This window comes from Suricata suricatta, chromosome 11 (assembly GCF_006229205.1).
Source record: "Suricata suricatta isolate VVHF042 chromosome 11, meerkat_22Aug2017_6uvM2_HiC, whole genome shotgun sequence".
NCBI lineage: Eukaryota > Metazoa > Chordata > Mammalia > Carnivora > Herpestidae > Suricata > Suricata suricatta.
In genome coordinates, this window is record NC_043710.1 from 15,126,190 (window position 1) to 15,138,294 (window position 12,105).

A 12,105-nucleotide genomic window follows, 5' to 3' on the forward strand; every position below is an offset into this window, starting at 1 on the left:
ACAACGCCACAAAGACTCAATTGAGACACAAGTCTCCCTTTCCCATAAAAAAAAGGAAGAAGAAGAAGAAGAAAAAGAAGAAGAAGAAAGGGAAAGAAAGAAACCACAATTTCCTTTACAGGACAGCACAGATGGTCCCCACCCTTCCCAAGGGCTCGCCAGGCCCGAGCACTTCACTCAAAACTGCTCACCCTGATGCTGACCAGAAACTGGATGCTTGCGCACGACCGTGTGTGTACACGGGCCTAATCTCCTCGCGCAGGAAAAGCAGATCTGGGTGCTCTGGAAATACTGTGGGCTTAACAAGATGGAGTAAGGGATGTGGAGGGGCCCAGCTGGATTAACAGCTTTCAAATCCAAGCGCGGACTGCAAGCCTCCCTGGAATGGCTCCCAAGGCCCTGGATTCAGGCCTGGAGAAACATGGGCCAATGTCCCATCCGGTGGCCCAATCGGTGCCACGGGCCACGAAGTGAGTGTGAAAGAAGGTAACCAGGTACCATGAGTCACCAGGGAAGGAGGGCGTGACAGCCTCACAGGGAGGCCGCTGTGCTGAGAACACAGCAGAATTCGGAAGCCAGACAGACCAGACTTGGCCTCCTGGCTCCAGTCCTACGAGTCAGAGCGGTTACCCAAAGGCTCAGAGCCCTCATTTCCTCCCCAGGCTAGGATGAGGATTTTGACTCTACGTCTGAAATACAAGACATGGTGCACAATGGATGAAGAGCAACATTTGTTGGCAAGGCCATCATCATTATTCTTCAGTAAAGGTTTGTGGGAAAACCAACAGGCCTTGGGGTACAATGTGTAAGAGCCTAGGCCCTGGGGCCAGGCTCCCCAGATTCGATTCCTAGCTACCTCCTAGGGCTGCTATGAGGATTAAATGAATTACTATGGGTAAAGCATTTCCACAGTGTATGTGCCAGGTATTACTCTAATGGTTTGTTATATAAAAATAAGAAGAGGGGCGCCTGGGTGGCTCAGTGGGTTAAGCATCTTCAGCCCAGGTCATGAATCTCACAGTTCATGGGTTCGAGCCCTGCATCAGGCTCTGTGCTGACAGCTCAGAACCTGGAGCCTGCTTCGGATTCTGTGTCTCTTTCTCTCTCTCTCTCTCTCTCTGTGCCCCTCCCCTGCTCACACTCTGTCTGTCTCTCTCTGTCTCTCTCTCTCTCTTTCAAAAATACATAAAGATTTAAAATTTTTTCTAAAAAATAAGAAAAATGGGGTGCCTGGGTGGCTCAGTCGGTTCAGCATCTGACTCTTGATTTTGGCACAGGTCATGATCTCACAGTTCATGAGACTGAGCCTCACATCAGGCTCTGCACTGGCCTGCTTGGAATTCTTTTTCTCTCCCTCTTTCTCTGCCCCTCCGCTGCTCTCTCTCTGCCCCTCCTCTGCTCTCTCACTCTCTCTCTCTCTCTCTCTCTCAAATAAACATTTTTTAAAAATTTAAAAACAAAATGAATCAATAGGGATCTGAAGAACAGAGGTGTCCTGTAATGCATTAATAGCAATGGTTACTAATATCTATATTATGCTCTCATAATCACTGTGTTATTTAAGCCCTTCATTGAAACCCAAGAAAAACAATCCTGTGATATGAAATTGGGGCCTAAATTCTAAGGAAGGTCTGGGAATCTTCTTTTTAAAGGTTCCCTTCAATGAAAGTAGAAAAAAAGGATGGCCCTGGTTAATGGGAAGCACAAAATTAATGACCATTTGCTCTTCTTCTAGCTTTGCCTGTACAGCCAAGTTCTCCCCAGCAGAGCACAACCCTCTCACATGCCATCTTGAGGGGAAGGCCAACAGGAAGGTCCAAGCCAATCCTCGCACCTGGGCTGAAGGAGAGGAAAAGTAAACTTGGGGCCAGGTTTATAGTTGCTTTCTGACCAAGCAAGAAGGGCTCCACTCAGCCACTGTCAACAGCGTCAGCACCTTGGAGCTCAAACTGAGGAATCATCCCAAGTCCCTGCTTCCCACATGCCCCAGTTGGCCTTGGAGACAAGCCCTTTAGTATGTGAAGCATCTGTTGAACACTCAGCTGGCTGGTAGAAGTCGGACGCTCTGTATCTGCTGACCAACCACAATGGGGCCACCATCAGTGAGACTACCCACCACACAGCCACCAAGGGCGGATCTCACATACAGACCCACTGGTGACGACCTTCTTCTCAACCTCTATTTGGCATTCTGAGAGATTTCCACACAAGGTCTGGGACAGCTCAGTGACTGGCCTTGGTCATGCTGCCCAGACGCAAATCCAAGGCCAATGAGGTAGGCAGACATTATATGCCTTGAACATGTGCCAAGACTGGACACATGCACCACCTAGCCAGTACCACAGACCCAACATGATGGTGATCTCCCGCCCAGGCCCTGACCACCATATCTAAAAACTGCACCTGCCCCCCCTCACACTTTATCCCCGTATCCTACTTCACTTCTCTTCATAGTCCTGAGGTCTACCTGCCTTCCCATTATACGTCAGCTCCATGAGATGGGGATTTGGTCTGTTTGGGTTTTAGCAACATCCTCCACACATAAATAGGGTTTGGCACAGAGTAGGTATTGAATGATCAGTTAACTGGTTTAATTAGCCAGAGGCCAGGGTAGTCAAAGAGAAGGTCAAAAACAAAATCACATCTGACTTAACTTAAAAGGAAGTTTTAAAAAGCACTTGAAGCCATGCCAAGGAGTCTCTGCGGCTGCTTAGCTAGATTGGGCATCTCAGTTTCTTTTTTTCTCCCTTCCCCACCTCCCCTCCCCCCCCATATATTTTTTCATAACGTTTCGAAACTGGTGGCACATGAAAGTTGGGAGCTGAGGGATGAGAACTTCACAGAAAAAGGAACTAGCCCTGGGGGAACACAGAGCGGGAATTTTCTGGGGACTGAGTCACCCTCTGCCACCTGGCCTGATCTGGCCAGCTGGCCACAGCAGCGACAGCAGTCACTTACTGAGGCTTGACCCAGCACAGGCACCTGAGCTGGACACTCAGCCTTATGACAGGCCTATGACACAGTCACAGGGATGCTACCTCTAATATGGGTTGGATTCTAACATCGATGGGTAGGGGTCAGGCTCGGGCATCAGCACACTAACTCATGAAGTGCGCCAACACAGCAAAGCACATGCCGTTCCCTTGAGCTCCAGCACTGGCACAGGAGAAGCAATGGGCTTGTCTTCAGGGACTCCAGTGTACACAAATTGTGTATCTTTGATCCCTGGAACCATACTCACCACAGCAAGATAAACATTGCATGAGAGCACCAGGACACCAACAAGAAAGATCAGGTGTGCGTTTCCAATCCCACATTCTGTCCAGGCCAAGTCCACGCACACAGAGCTAGAAGGAGTGGAGCCAGAATCTGACCCCACCCCATCAACGTGTTGAGACAGACTCAGATCCGTCATCACAGGCCTTTCGATCCAAGGACAGCACCCAGCAATGTAATCCCAGCCCCACAGAAAGAGACCCCCATCTTTTAGATCTTCCTTCCACACTATCAGTGCTCCCCACATGGCTGCTGAGTATTCATCATCTGCATCATGCTTTAGAGTCCACTGGGGACTTCCACGGGCTCCAGGTGGGCAGCCCTGTGGTGGCGGTCCTCCCTATCTCACTGCTCTGCAAATCTCAGAGACGTAAGAGACGACAGAGTCCCAGAGGAGGACTGGAGTTGACCCAGGTCTCCTGACGCCAGGGCCCAAGCTCATTCTACATCTCAATGCAGGTTACCTCTGCTCTGTGATAGTTTACATTCAGCGCCCTCCCACTTGTTCAGGCTCCCCGCATCCTCATTCTACCCTTTATAAAAAAGAGCAGGCAGCTAAGAGTCTGTACACCAAGACTCCAAAAGTCAGTGGTCACTGTGCAGAAGATCGGACGGTTCTTTTGGTCAGAGGCAAGCCGGGAAGTAGGATGTAAATCAGTTTACAAATGTCTATAATCTGTTCAAGTCCTTTAAAACCGCGGGCACTACCCACATCCACAACCCCCAGTCTCCTCTTCCTCCTTAGTAAAAAAATTGCTATTTTATATATTGCACCCAGGACTAAAAGGCTATGTTTCTCAGCCTCCCTTGCAGCTAGGTATGTGCGTGCGACTAAGTCACGAGCAGGGAGATGTAAGCAGACACGTTCCACGGAGATTCCAGAGAAGAGCTTAGAGAGAGCTAATCCCACAGAGAAGGGCCTCCACTTTGGCCGGCGCCCTTCTCCCCTCTGCCAGCATTCAGCTCAGACATGAAAACCGGATCCCGGGAGGCACGCTGCACCGCGGAGCACTGGCAGACGCCTGTGTAGGAAGATGGAAGCCTGGGTCCCAGATGATTCCCAGGGCTCTCACAGCCCTGGACTGCTACCTCCAGCTCACTTTTATGTGGAGGAGGAAGGATCCTTTACGTCACTCCAAGCTGCTATTAAACTGCTGCTCCTCTGAGAGGTTTTTCATTGTTATACACAGCAAGAGCTGATCCTAACTAACATCAGCCCAAAGCAAATATACACAGCAAGAGCTGATCCTAACTAACATCAGCCCAAAGCAAAAATAACAAAGCCCTGCCCCCACCTTTACTCCCAACCAGCTCCAGAAAAACCAAGACATCTGTCCAGATAAAAATCCAACATTCCTACAAATTAATCTGTTTTACATTTGAACGTCCAGAACTTCTTACACTATCGTCTCCATCACTGGCTCCAAAGAACATACAGTCAAGATTCTATTTCCTCCCTAATTAAGAGAGAAGTTTCCCCTAGTCTTACCGTGAGGCACTCACCAGAGGTCTTCATGGGTCCGGGGGACAAGAGGGTACAGAAAGCAGTTTTAGGCTCCCACGTGGAAAAAAGAAGGACTGAACAGGACTTCAAGTTGAAAACAGTACATCCGCCTCTGATATTTGTATTATTTTCCCCCTTATGCAGCTACATATGTATATTCATCAAATATGTATTGTACACACTGTGCAGTAATCACAAAGAGGACTGCCAAAGAAGTCCTGAACACACAAAAGAGAAAAAGAAAGTTCTATGAATACCTCTAACGTGCATAGGATTTGGGGGATTTTGTTTCACCTCATTTAATCTACACTAAAGAAATAATAACATGAGCTAGGTTATAGGATTATCCCATAACATACAGGAAACTTGTGTTTGAAGCAGTTAGAGGACTTGTCTAAGGTCATAACTAGTTAGACATTTTTCTTGTAAAAATAATTGGGAGGGGAAGAAAAAGCAAAGAGTAATGTCCCCTCTTCATATCTTCCTATGTAACCTAAATTTTATACAACTGTGTACATGCAATATTTCACAATTTTCTTCCATTTAAAAAATAATAGGGGGGCCTGGGTGGCTCAGTCAGTTAAGCGTCCAGCTTCAGCTCATATCACGATCTCGCGGTTCCTGAGTTCGAGCCCTATGTTGGGCTCTCTGCTGTCAGCATGGAGCCTGCTTCAGATCCTCTGTCCCCCCTCTCTCTGCCCCTCTCCTGCTTGCTCTCTCTCTCTCTCTCTCTTTCTCAGATAAATAAACATTAAAAAATTTAAAAAATTTTTAAAACAATAGAGTTATTTTTCATGGCTTTATAAAGGATAAAGTCATTGGACCAATATGCAGGAGATCACAAGGTCTAAGAAATGCACACAGGTGTGAGGCTCGCCTGACCCAAGAAGATAAGTTCATACCAGCAAGGCACGGTTAGGGGTGCCGAATGAGGCAGGCCATGTCCCCTGCACTCCCTGCAGCACCCCTGCTCTCCGCAGACGGCCCCCTCCAACAGCAAGCCCACCGCCGATGCTGTGCCCAAAGACACCCTACCACCGGGGACAAGCTGGCATCATACAGCACTAGCGCGTGTTATGAAAGTAACCATCCATCCACAATTTAGTGTGTTCTTTCTTGGGGCACCTGGCTGGCTCAGTCAGTAGAGCATGTGACTCTTGATCTCAGGGTGGTGAGTTCGAGCCCCATTGTCAGATACAGACATTACTTAAAAATTAAATAAAATATTTTTTTTTAAATAAGCAAAGTGCTCTCTCTTGCTTTAGGTTCACTTCCAAACTACCTTTCAACTTCAGGAGTCCTAACTTGCTGTTTCAATTTCCCTGTCTGTTAGCTGCTGGACTACATAACTAAATGTTTTGTAGTCCACACGATGTTTTGAAACAAATCTAAGCCAGCTTCAACAGTCACTAAACTTCCCATTCAAAGCCCCGATCTCTAGTGTGTCATGAAAGACTGGTGATGTGGCGACACCAGGTCCCTGTGCTTGGGCTGGCCACCAGGGAAGGTGACGGCAAGGGGAAAAGGGACGCTCCCAGCACCACCGCCCATCCTCACACCCGCTTTGTCAACATAAGACCAGCATTTCCTGGTGCCATGCCCCTATCAAAAGCACAAAATGGTAAATTAAACCAAAAAGGGGGGCGCCTAGGTGGCTCAGTCGGTTGAGCGTCCGACTTTGCTCGGGTCATGATCTCATGGTTCATGGGTTCGAATCCCATGTCAGGCTCTGTGCTGACAGCTAGCTCAGAGCCTGGAGCCTGCTTCAGATTCTGTGTCTTCCTCTCTCTCTGCCCCTCCATTGCTCATGCGCTCTCTCTCTCTCTCTCTCTCTCTCTCTCTCTCTCTCTCTCTCTCTCAAAAATAAGTAAACATTAAAAAAAATTTTAATAAAAAAAAGATGTTTGGTTTCAAAAAAGGTGAGAGAATATGTAATTCCGTAGTAGCAGAGACCTTTGCTTTCTGTCTAATACGCGAGCCAAGTGCAACAGTGAATACTATCAACTTAGTGAGTTTTTTCCACCTGGAGAGCCCCTCTCGCTCCCACTCACTGCCTGGTCCCTCAGCACCCTCTGAAGAAAAAGTAGAAAATGTGGCAATGCCACAGTGTCCCCTTGAGGGCTGGCAGCCCCTGCACTAAAGTCCACAAAGATGTGGAATGACACAGGGGTTTGTGACCCTACGGTAAAGCCACCTGACCCAACAGGTCCTGGGTCATGGGATATCAGGGCCCAAAGGACCTTAGCAATTGCTTAAACCAGGCGAGGAAGGAAACTCAGAGGTTCTGAGTCTTGCTCAAGGTCACCCAGCTGGAGACAGCAGACCTGGCACTAGAATCCACTTCTCACAGTCCAGAACGAGGGTTGCCCCTTCAACACGTGGCCTCCTCTGGCCCTTTACCTGCTCACAACCCCTAGGCTCCTCCCACCTCCTCGCCACCTCCAAGGACACCAGGATGGCTGCCATGGTGAGCAAGAGAAAGTCTCCTAGGGGAGAAGCCGTCCTAGTGGGGGAAAGGACGGCTTGGATCTGTTTTGTTCAGCTTCTTGTGGGTACCAAGGACAGACCTAAAATCCCAGTGTTCAGGTCAGGCCCACACGGGCTCTCCACCACACGACGAACACACGCAGGACGCGGCCTCCCAAGTCCAAGGTATGGCATGGGTATCGCCTTAGGCCAAAGAGGAGTTAGATCCAGCCTTACCTGCTCCCATCATCCCCTGGGCCTCCAGCCAGCGGCCCCTTTTCCAAGCGCATCATAGATCTTTAGCAGCTCTCTGCTGAGGATCAGTTCTGCAGACCCCAACATCACAGTCTAAGTCAATAACCTCTGTTGCCTATCACCCTGAGCCACACATCGAGGGGACCCAGTGACAAGTAAGCCTGGCACGGTCCTACCATGACCTTATCGTCGTCTACCACAGAAGGCAGACTTCTGAACAACCGGGACCCAAACCCCATGGTAGAGATGGAGGGAGGAGGGTGCTATGGAAACCTAAGAGAAAGACGTGATTTATTCCAAATTTACCGACTGGGCAGGCAGCGGATTTCGAAGGATGAATGGAGAGTAGGATTCCCGTACACGGGCGGGGCGGGGGCCTGGATTCCAGGAAGCAGGAATAGCCGGAGGTAACTCAGGAGGGAAGAAACGTGGGCCGGTCTCAGCAGCGCAGCAACCTCGGGCAGCGGCAGCCGGGGAAGCCCGGTGGGACCCAGGGGAGGGGTACACTGAGGTCACCCACTGAAGTGGGGGCACCGTCACAGCAGAGCCAATGGAAGCCCTCAGATGCAGAATGGAAAATTCAGACTTATGCTATGGGGAGCAGTGAGCAGTCCCTGAAGGCATGGGGGAGGGAAGGAGACAAGGAACAGAAGGCTTTCTGGGTGGGCAAAGAACTCGGCCTTTGTCACCAACGCCTCCTGGATGCCAACTTTTGGCATCTGCTCCACCCACTCTGCACGTCACATCCATTTCTGTGGTGATCCCAGTATCTGACCATCTGGTGGGTGACCAGCCCCCACCTTATCTGACCCCATGGCGTGTGCATGTCCCCCGATGGCCTCTGGCATTCACCAGCCTGGCCTCCCACTCGCAGGCCAGCAGAACATGATTTTTACTTGAATTCGTTGCCAAAACACTTCAAAATTAGGAGACATCGCATTTAAAAATCTGGATTTCTCTAGGCCTCCATGTGGCAACAAAGACGCTGACTGGCAGCGGCCCCCTTGGGGCACAGCCTGCCACTCCCCAGTTTTCCAGCCTGTCGCCTTTTACTTTTAAGTTTCTTTATTTTGAGAGAGACAGACACAGTACAAGTAGGGGAGTGGCAGAAAGAGAGGGAGACAGAGAATGCCACGCAGGCTCCATGCTGTCGGCAAAGAGCCCAATGCTGGGCTCAAACCCACAAAGCTGCGAGATCATGACCTGAGCTGAGACCAAGAGTCGGATGCCTAACTGACTGAGCCACCCTGGCGCCCTGTCACCTCTTTTTAATCTCCAAGACGGACAATAAACATCCACTCCCCACTTATCTTCTGCCCGGCTGCCCACCACACCCCCAAAGGCCTCGGAGTCTGTGACAGCCCGCCACATTTAGCCTACATGTATGAGGCTGAGCAGTCCTGACCCTTCCAGTCCCGAGTCCTAATCCCTCAGCAAGGGCACACAGCCCACCCACGCTCCTTGCTCGTTCCATACCCTCCCGGGCCCTGGCAGATGGCACTGCTGAAAGAAATCAGAAGGCCTCTCGGGAGCAATGGACAGCAAGCTTAGAAGAAATTCCATGTACCTTTCCTTTTCCTTCTATTACTGACTCAGCTCTTCCTGACTACCCACTGTGTGTCAGGCCTTCCAAGCAGGGCTCAAGAAATGCAGCTGAATAAGATGGGTTTGCGGCCTTGGCCAAGTCTAGGGGACCTGGAAGAACCCCAAGCAGCCCTGGCTTTGGGGCCACTCTGAATGAATGAAATAACAACACAGCTCATGCGTGAAACCTACTGATCCACGTACATCCTACCACCAAATGTTCAGCACTCACTGGCCAGTAAATAGGGCGGGAGCTGCGTTTCCCAACACGGTGGCATGCTGGTCCCCCCCCCCCCCCGCCTCTGGCACATGCGAGGAAGTTCACCCCACTGTCTCGATCTTAGAGACAGAGTGAGAGAGAGAGAGAGAAAGAAAAAGGCTGGTCACAGTAGAGAAACAGAAAAGAAATTTAAGCATGTTTCCTGTCTTCAGTCAGTAAACAGTCTAGTTCGGGATCAAAACATCAAACTCCAGAGATATGAAGTCACTAAGGGAGGTATGGGAGGAACATGAACTTGGACCTGGGTCCGGATGAGGTTGCTGGAAGTTGGGCAGAAAGACTTTTTGAACCAAAAAGATGGCCTAGGAGGGCACGAATACTCAAATTCCTGTTTTGGCCCAATCATAAAGGCCTTCCCTCTGGCGGGGAAAAATGTGGATCTAATAAAACTATAATTGAAAAAATGGTAGGAAACATTCACTGAAGTTCAAAATCTCTGGGAAAACTCCAGAAAGACACAGATTTTGCCTGTGAATGGGTTTTCCACTTGGCAAGACAGTCCCTTGTCACTAAGTGGAAGTACAAAGGAATGAATGGGACTTCTTATCAGGGAAATTCCTAGTGATTATTAGAAAGGAAGGAAAAGAAAGGAAAGAGAGAGGAGGAAGCAAGAGTATTAACAACCAGCAAGCACCCTCTGGTTTAAATTCTGGCAAAGGCAACAGCTGTTTTGTTCAAGATGGGGTAACCTCCAGCAAGAAATGCTAAGCTAACGGGTGCCTAAGTAGCTCAGTTAGTTAAGCATCTGACTTTTTTTTTAATGTCTTTATTTTATTTTTGAGAGAGAAAACAGAAAGAGAGCTGAGAAAGGGCAGAGAGAGAGGGAGACACAGAACCTGAAGTAGGCGCCAGGCTCTGAGCTGTCAGCACAGAGCCCAACGCGGGGCTCGAACCCACGGACTATGAGATCATGACTGGAGCCAGAGTCAGATGCTTAACCGACTGAGCCCCCCAGGCACTCCAAGCATCTGATTCTTGATCTCACTACAGATCTTGATCTCAAGGGTCATCAGTTCAAGCCCCGCGTTGGGCTCCATGCAGGGTAGAGAGCTTGCTTTAAAAAAATAAATTTAATTTAATTTTTAAAAATACTAAACTAAAACAACACTGAATTTCTACATTTTTACTAGTCATTTTTCTCAGTTTTCTTTCCTTTACCATCTCCTCAGAACTCTGGCTACCTTGTAACACACAGGCATTTGCACCTCCCCCGTAAGTAAATCAGCTGGTACACGTGGAGAAAATTGATAACAGCATTTCCCCCACTGCTCTGCCCCCACACTACACTTAGTCCCTTCTTGTCCCATGTGACCTCAGGCGTTCAAATCCCCCTCCCCACGCCCCATCACACCTGCGAGCCCCCTCCCCATTGACTTCCCCTCCACAATTTTTCCCTAGGAAGGGTCCTTAAGTTCAGCTACCTCCACACTTCTCTGCCTCTGTCTGTTTCTCTCTGTCCGTCGGTCTGCCTCTCTCTCTCTCTCTCTCACACACACACACACACACACACACACACACACACACACAAACACACATGCACACATGCACGCATGCACTAGAACCTTTCCTTTCCCTAAACCAAAACCCATAAGTGAAAGAGCCTCAGCTGCTCCGGCTGAAGCAAAGATGGAAATCTAGAAGCCTCTGCCACTGTGTCTTGGGGCTGCCCCGACCTCCACCCCTTACCACAGAGTCCAAAAACAGCACTATTCAAGTCAAATTTCTTCATTTGACAGATGTGAAATCAGAACCCCGGACCCAAAGGCACACGGTCTGTTAGAATCAGGCCGGAAGCCCGGCCTCCAGGCTCAGCAGACCGAGCGGCGTCCCAACGCCTTCTGTAACCCACACTCACAACAACTCAACACGTGCCCAGCTTTTCCCCAAACCCTCCACGAGGATTACATGTTTAATCCCACAACAGTGTAGTGACGTAGGTTCTTTCATTTCCCCTATTTTACAGAGTAGGAAACTGAGGCACTGAGGTTAAGGAACTTGGCCAAGCTCACAGAGCTGGTACCCAGGGGCAGAGCAGGGGTGTGAACCCAGGCAGCCTGGCTCTTTACCTGTGGTTCTGATGCAGTTTGCTGGAAGGAATCACTTGCCACCTTTAAGCAGAAGAGGGATTACTATATGTTCCTGCACAAATGAAATACACACAGTTTCCCTTCAAAGCAAAGACCAGCAAAAAGGAAAAAATTGTTTAAATGTTTACAACAGTGGAGGTTGCACTGAAAGCCAGACCTACACTGTGTCTGCTGGTTTTTTTCCTCAGGGTGTTGCATGCTTGAGGGGCTGGGGTGCAGTGAAATCACAAGGTAATCTACATGGCAGCCCACATTTTTTTTTAACCTATTCTCAATGCATTTGTCCTTTGCACTTAACCGTTTTTGGCTTCATTCCCATCCCTAATGCCTTAAGCCACAACAATGACTAGAAACGGCTCTTTCTTTCAATCAATCCATCCATCCATCCATCAATCATTAGTGACCAGCCTGCCCTTTGGGAATCTTTCTGTCTCTAACCAGAGATCTTTCTTCACCCAGCTCTGGCACGTGCCCCTCAAAATAAAGTCAGATAACCCAGGGGTGGGCTGTCCAAATCTCTTGTTTCTTTACTGTTTCTTTATTTATTGTCTACACCCTGTTCACGGCTCGTTGGCACAGCCACACCAAAGAGAAGCAGGAGCAAGAGTAGGGGCAGCAGCACTGAGACCCAACTTAGTCAATGGTTCGTCCAG

General features: G+C 49.2%; 1 long non-coding RNA gene across 1 annotated transcript; it reads left to right on the forward strand.

Moving 5' to 3' along the window:
- Positions 1–23: 23 nt before the first annotated feature.
- On the forward strand, positions 24–4,592 carry LOC115306131. Its single transcript, XR_003915203.1, has 2 exons — positions 24–768; positions 1,736–4,592. It is a non-coding gene; the product is annotated as an uncharacterized LOC115306131 (long non-coding RNA).
- Positions 4,593–12,105: the final 7,513 nt, after the last annotated feature.